A 7,983-nucleotide genomic window follows, 5' to 3' on the forward strand; every position below is an offset into this window, starting at 1 on the left:
CCAGGTAAACACAATGTACATGTATAAGAAAGAACACTAAAGGATCAGCTATTGAATGAAAGTAGCTTACCATGAAAATAAAAAAAAACATGGCGTGACTTCTTTTGGGGTGTGGCATGACATTCTAGCACACAACCCATGCTGTATGTTGCAATACACACAAAAAAGGTCTTACTAAGGTCAACTGTTGGTCAGCTATGGTCAGCCTAAAGGGCAAAGATCTAACCAACCATAACAAAATACAAGTTTCCAAAATAGTGCAAGTATGATGGACAGCCAAAAGGGCAAACATTACCAAAACTCAACTTTGTTATACTATCATGGGGTATAAAGCGTTCCCATTGAGTCGTCAGGGTTACTATGGGGTCCCATGGGAACACCATGGGAATACCGTGGGGTATATAGCGTTCCCATTGAGTCATTGGGGTTAATGGGACCCCATGGGAGCCTCATTGGGATCCTACATGGAACCCCATGGATCCTCCTATATGCACTGTTATTCTGCTGTGTAAAAAAACGTTGTGTAAAATCTTTTTTAAACAACTTGTGTAATTTGTACACAAAGTTGTGTACCCATTTCCAAGTTGTGTACAATGCTAGTTGTGTAATGTAAGTTAAATATTATAAATCGATAAATCCTCCAAAACTGAATTTACACAACTATTGTGTAAACTTTGAAGCATGTGATCAGAAAGCAACCAATCACGAAGTACCTGACCGGTACCAAAATATCTTCACACATTTCTCCTATTTTACACAATCTCCACTGGTTACCCATTCATTCCAGAATCCAATACAAGATCATCCTTCTGACATTCAAGGCTCTCCATGGACTATCCCTGACCTACATACAGAACATGATTCGGCCCCGTATTGCCAGGCCGGGTCTGAGGTCATCTGGCAGCATGCTCTATGTTCCTCTGACCCGTTTATCCAGCTATGGGGACAGGGCATTCAGTAACATTTCACCACGCCTCTGGAACTCTCTGCCTCAACATCTGAAGGACACACATGACATCTCTCGATTCCAACATTCTCTCAAAACCCATCTCTTCAGATTAGCCTTTGCAGATATTGAGTGAAGTTTTCTTCTTGTTCTTTGACCAGCGACTTTGAATGTTCCACATGAATAACAATTCACTGGTTTTAACGAAGAGTACCGTAAAGGGCCATTTTGTGTGGGTATCTGTCAGTTGGCTTTCGGTAAATTAGCATAAAATTTAAGTTTTACCTCGTCGATGACAACGCGTTACGCGGATCGTAAAGGCCATTGTTACAACGCTGCACACTGTGCAGCGAAAATTTGGAGTTTGCATAAGATTTTTAACCCTCCGTAGTCAGATCGCTATTGGACCCAAGAGAGACGTCAATCCATGAGAAGTTTGGTCATTCAATGCAGACACTTTTAGAAATAAGTTTGACAGTTTTAACGTTAGTTATTCAAGTCAGTTTTGCTGTATATTTTTGACTAGTTCTATCAATCATGTCTATTCCGTCAACTCGACTCAGAGTTCATGTTTAAAAATATTTTTCCCCCGTGCACCTCACACGTACACGCAGACAACCCGCATGTTTCGGAGTGCTCCATGGTCTCACATGCACAGCATTGTGTGAAGGCTTGAACATTTTTCATGGACATTTTTTTGTATATCTTCTGACGATTTGACATAGATTTGTCTTGCAAACTCTGTTTAGCTGAAAATAGTATTTATTTGGGCTTTTATTAGGGCTTGAAAATTGTTATTCGGTATGGAATTATTTGGTATGATGCAAGGAAATTTTGCCTGCAAAACATTGCAGGGAATTTTGGACTCGTTCATTGTGAACAAATGCAAAGCATTTGGAAAAACAATATGCATTTTGGCTCAGCAAGTGGTGCTGGTGGGACTGAGCTAGTGGCCCCTCATGGTTTTTGTTTTAGTAGTAGGCCTACTCTCAGCTACTTGATTGTGTGTTAAGTTAAGTATCTGTTCATCCAGACTATTTCAAAACTGTCTTTCAGATATCCAACACTACATGATCAGCATTCCTGCATTGAAGCACCAACCACTGCCATTCATCCTTCTCACTTGGTGGAACTTGCTACAGCCCAAACAAGTTCAGGATGAGTACTAGTTGAATTCTAAACGTCAAGCTATGGAGATCATTATGTGCTGGATGTAGAACAATCATGAACTATCAGCCACACTGTTCAGTACACGCTTGTATACTTTTAGGAAATGCAAGAAGAATAGCAAAAACCAGCTCCCTTGAACTACCAACATGACTATATGGATGGACCGAGTAGATGAACAATACTTGTTTCGTTGGAGAGTTGAAAATGAACAATTGACTGCAAAACAGTATTTGCAAGGGGAAGCTGGATGTTTGAAAAGTGGACAGTTTGTTTGTCATGTTGTATTCCTTTTTGCGTCATTTTGTAACTAAATTACAGTTTGTCTAAGTGACAAGACACAGCGTGTTGCTCTTGAAATTCGCAGTTGTTCCATAAAAAAACCCAGAATAAACAAGCAATATTAAAAACCTGCTTATTGCGCAAAGCATTTTGGCCTTGGCCAAGTTCTCTCTTGGACCATTTTGTCAACACGAGGTCGATATTGGCTGGTGACCAGCACATTTTTATTGTCATTTGTGGTGAATGAATGTATGATTGGTGTAGTTTTGGCCAATAAAATTCATGTAAACATCATTAAAAACAAGTTGCTGAATTATTTTCTCATTATGTGTCTACACTTTACTTAAAAATGGGCATTCAACAACTAAATAGTAATACATTGTGAACAACTATAATTGTGAAAACAAATTAACTGATTGTTCTGTAAGCAGTTTACACAATAATAGCTAATTTGGTACTTTACACATAATTTTGTAGAAATTAATTTTACAAAATGATGTGTAATTAAGTAAACCCAATTATTGTGTAAACTGTTTACACAGCTACTTGGTTAAAAAACTTTTACACATAATTGTGTACACTTATCACACAACTGTTGTTTAAAAACTACACAACTGGGGTTGTGTAAACCGTTTACACAACAGTTGCTAGGTTCATATAGTAAACAGGGGTTGTGTAAGATTGTACACAAGTTGTGTAATTAATTGTGTAATTGTTAACCAATTAATGTGTAAACCGTTTACACAACTCGTTGTGTAAAAAACTTTTACACATATTGTGTACACTTATCACACAACTGTTGTTTAAAAACTACACAACTGGCGTTGTGTAAACCGTTTACACAACAGTTGCTAGGTTCATATAGTAAACAGGGGTTGTGTAAAATTTTACACAAGTTGTGTAAGATTTTAAACAACCGAAATAACAGTGTGGGACCCCATGGGATCCTCCATGTGACCCATGGGATCATCCATGGGAACACATGGTATCATCCATGAGATCCCATGGGATCCTACATCGCTCGTACGATTTCAACTTATAAGGTTTTATAAGATTCTGTTAAAGTCACCTGGAAGTGGTATTTTGTCAAAATAAAGCTTTTTTCACTAAAATATGTGTTTTGAGTAGTAGTAGTAGTAGGCATCCGTCCTTCAATACTGACGATGGACTGCGCCCGGGGGTTGTCCGCTCTCTTGCAGCTGCGGCTGTGGCTGAGAAGTCAAATTATTGCATGGCAGTCTCTGCCACAGTTGTTGCAGACATACGGGGTAGGGGCTGACACAGGGGTAGGGGCTGCTACTCGCAATTTTCTCCTCTGCCTCTTCTCCCGCAGCAAGGAAGTGCGCCTCTCTTCTGCGTGGTTGACCCCTGTGGCAACTGTCTGCCTCCAGGCGCTGCGTTCCTGTGCAGCTTCCTCCCAGCTGTTGGGGTCTATGCCGGCCTGCCCCATGTCGCGTATACATATGTCCTTGAATCGTAGGTGGGGCGACCAATTGGCCAGGAGCCTGATGAAAGTGCGCCATTTAGGATTGCTTTTGGCAGCCAACTGGAGTCCATCCCGTGGACGTGACCGAGCCACATGTTGGCTCAACATGGCGAACATGCTGGTGGAGTGGTCACGTTCCAGGACTTCAGTGTTATAACTCGTTACAAGAAAAGACAATAGTTGTTGATCCATAACATATACTTTAATGTTAGTAAAAACAAATCTATTTCCAGGTGACTTAAAGAAAGTCAGAATAATATAAGAATCCTATAAGAATAGACATTGAATAAAAAAATGTTTCATCAAGTAAGAATTTTGCAAACAATTATTTTAGGAAGTTTCAGAGTCATAAAAACATCTTGCTCATTTCATGCCCTTCATGCTCAAAGGTCTTAGAAAATAAAAATGCAATTGTTCAGTAGTTCAATACAATGTTAACAACCCTCTGTGTTCAATTGCTGTAAATTTGTTGTTAAAAGTTTATTTTGCACACTTCAATGGTAGATGTACAAACAGTTAAAACAAATGTTGGTTTTGTGGTATGTTTATGTCAGACTAAATAAGATTGCAAATTATTTGTTTGTGATGTTAAACTTTATATTACATTGAATACCTGTGTTTGGTTTCCAAATTCCGGTGGCAATGTGCTCATGAATATTTTACATTATTGTGAGTGCATGTTTACTTATATATACGAAACATTTTCCTCCAGTTTTTAATACCATCTGCATTGCATAATCAGTTGATATTTTACACACAAAAGTGTTTGTTTATGGAGGGGACTGTGTGAAGAACTGTAGGTAAATAATGAGATAAATAATGAGACAAAATTTAGCAAAAAATTACGTATTCGATGTATGCACCGTCTTGAGAAAAATTTAAATGCAAGCACAGAAAAAGGTCCCTCCAGCAATCAGTTTCTGCTGAATATCCATTTAAATATTTATTTGACACAACTATCTTAGCATTAGACACGTGTTTAAGCACACACTATTTTCTCTTACTATTTGAGTGTCTTGTAGCCAGTCCATGTACATGTAAACTAAACTATTTTTATTTGTTGTAAGCGAATGTAATGCAAAATAATGTTGATGCTTCATTCTTAGTGCAGCATTTTTAAGTTGAAATTTTGTTTGGTCTTAAATCTGTTTGAAGATTTGATTTGGTTCACTTTAGGCTAATCTAGCTCTGAGCATGGAGCTATAAACATCACAACGACTGGACCTCACATTTAGTAACACTTTTTATTTAAAAATAATATTCTCATTCATATTTGTTTGTATGCACTTCTTAAAGATTATTATATATACACTTCTTATAAGATTCTTTTAAAGGAATCGGTTCTTTTTAGACCCTAGTGTAACTCCTATATAAGATTCTTATCAGGCTATTTCGTACAGGCCGGGGACCTTATGGGATCCTCCTTTGGACCCAATGGGATCCTTAATGGGACCCCATAATGGGACCCGATAGGGATGTACCAGAACATAAACGAAAGGACGTTCGGAAACCTAAATAGGACGTATGGTAAATGCTCGGGCGTGTAACCAGAATTTTGATTGGTCACTCGATACTCTTGTACCAGCAGCACTGCCTGTCCCCTCATTACTGGAACGTATGCAAATCTTTATTGCCCGAGAGGCGGTCTGAAGGGCGCACCACGACCATGCCCAGATTCACCGAGAGGCACTGATGATAGCCCCATTGTACACTAAATGTCGACACACAAAGATTAGGCATACCTTTCATAAGAGATGAAAGTGCAATACAGCTTATAGAAGCCCGGCATGTTAGACAACATGTCGTTGGTTCAACCCGCCAAATTGAATTGAGTAAAGTGTGGAATCTCATGAGTCGTTTTCACTCTATAGTTATTCCCGGAAAATTTCCGGGAACCTTTGGTCGATCTTTTTAAACTACTAAGAAAAGCCCTTTTCACGCTATAAGTATTTCCTTGGGTTTGATCGTGTGAAACGGCCGTGCATATTCTTTTGAAATAGTACTCCCGAAAGTTACATATATAAAATGGGATAGTGAGAACGGTTGCTGTGGTGACGGTGGGGTTAAAAACTCCAGGGATTTTTCGGGTAGTTTATGAAAAATTAGTGCCGCCGATCGCCTGCAATGCTAAAATGGGAGGGGGGGGGGGGCAATGTTATGCCTTTTTGGTCCATTTCGCGCTATTTTATTTATTTATTTATTTCTTGTTGGTGAGCTTGTTAAAGACACTGTACACGTTTAGTAAATAATCAAAATATAAATTAGCATACAAATATACTTGGTAACGAGCAACGGAGAGCTTTTGATAGTATAAAATATTGCGAGAAATGACTACCTCTGAAGAGGTAAATTCTTACTAAAATATTAAAAGACTTCTGACCAGAAGCCTTTTATTACTATCTGAAAGCACACTATTGTACAACAAGGGTTTTTTTTTCTTTCAGCTTTTTCTTGTCATCAATGAGAATATTGGTCATTGACAAATTATCAAACGTGTTCAATGCCTTTAACTATTTAGGATAGAATTCTGTAGACCTCCCCCCGTCTTTTGTGCTTTGTGTGATTTGTTTTGTGTGTGCTAGTTTATTGGTAACATTAATTTGTTCACGTGTGTCCCTCGAGTAAATTAATGTATACCCCACATACACCCCGCCCCCACTCAAGTATCTAAGGAGCTGAATGCACATTCCGATTTTCTCAAGGGAGTCAAGGGCTGTTTTAGAAACAAAACACGGATGTAAAATCTCCTCGAAATTGAATATTTCAAGTTGAAATTTAAACATTACTTCCCCGAGAAAACAAAACAAAGGTCACTATTAAGAGGCCACATGCACGAAACGAAGTTCCCATGGGATTCCTATCGGAAATTTCTGTAAGGGATGTCTCTCCTTTTATAAACTAAACTAACAAACTCATCTTCACTAAGAGCATAAATTATACTGCACCTTAATTAATATAATGTAATAACTTATACAAATTAAATCAACCATCATCTAATAATCTACAGCGCTGTGGGAAGAGGGGTATTGTTTCTCCCCGTTTGTTTTCGTACAAAGATACAAAAGTACGAAATTGTTAAAGTCACCTGGAAATATATTTTTTTTCTTTCTTTCTTTCACATAAGAGTATATGCTTACGAACAATAAAACAATTTTTTTAGTAACTGTTTGTCACGATTTATATGTTTAAAAAATATATAAAGTTGTTTGGGGGGCTGACTCCGCCTACCCCTTTTGTGACGTCAATCGAGGCAGACTTTGCCTGCAATGCGTATAGTAAACACATGTACGTCCAAGTCGTGAGTGGTTACGTTTCAAAAAGTGTTTTGCTGCTGAAAAGTGTTTTTCTGCATTCAGCAGCAATACACCTGGTCGGCATTGCCGGAAAAAAAAACACGACTTGGTCCGTATATATGTACTTTGCAAGTGTGTTTACTCTACGCATTACAGGCAAAGGCTGCCTCGATTGACGTCACGAACAGCGCCCTCTCGGGTCGGGGTCTACTCTTAAATTTGTAAATAACATAATAACTGATTTTTTAAAACCTTAGTTAACTGTTTATTCACATTCCACTCATCAAAACACACTATATTAGTGACTAAAGCTTTACTTTGAAAAAATACCACTTCCAGGTGACTTTAATTACCAAAGAAAATTTACAATCGTTCTGAAAATAAATGGGTGTTCGGTTGTCTACTGTAGCGCTTTTAAAGACACTGGACTATATTGGTAATCTTCTCACTTGGTTTATGTCAACATATACACAACATTAAATGTGAACATTTGAGCGAAATCGGTCGTCGGAATTTCGAGATAATATTGAAAGAAAAAACACCACTGTCACACCAAGTAGTGTGCTTCCATGCTTGATTTCGAGACCACATTAATTCTAAACCTGTGGTCTCGAAATCAAATTCGTAGAAAATTAATTCTTTCTCGAAAACTACGTTACTTCGGAAGAACAAGTTGCCCACAGTGTATTATACTATCAACAGCTCCTCATTACTCGTTATCAAGTAAGGTTATATGCTTAAGATTATTTTGAGTAATTACCAAAAGTGTCCACTGCCTGTAAGGGTGTGTTAATGGATTTCAAATGATG

At 38.2% G+C, this 7,983-nt stretch overlaps 1 protein-coding gene across 1 annotated transcript in view; it reads right to left on the reverse strand.

Annotated features, from left to right (window-relative positions):
- LOC139951001 (uncharacterized) overlaps positions 1-7,983 on the reverse strand; it is a 51,750-nt gene that overhangs the window by 20,105 nt on the left and 23,662 nt on the right. The window lies entirely within an intron of this gene.

This window comes from Asterias amurensis, chromosome 18, assembly GCF_032118995.1.
Source record: "Asterias amurensis chromosome 18, ASM3211899v1".
NCBI classification, from domain to species: domain Eukaryota; kingdom Metazoa; phylum Echinodermata; class Asteroidea; order Forcipulatida; family Asteriidae; genus Asterias; species Asterias amurensis.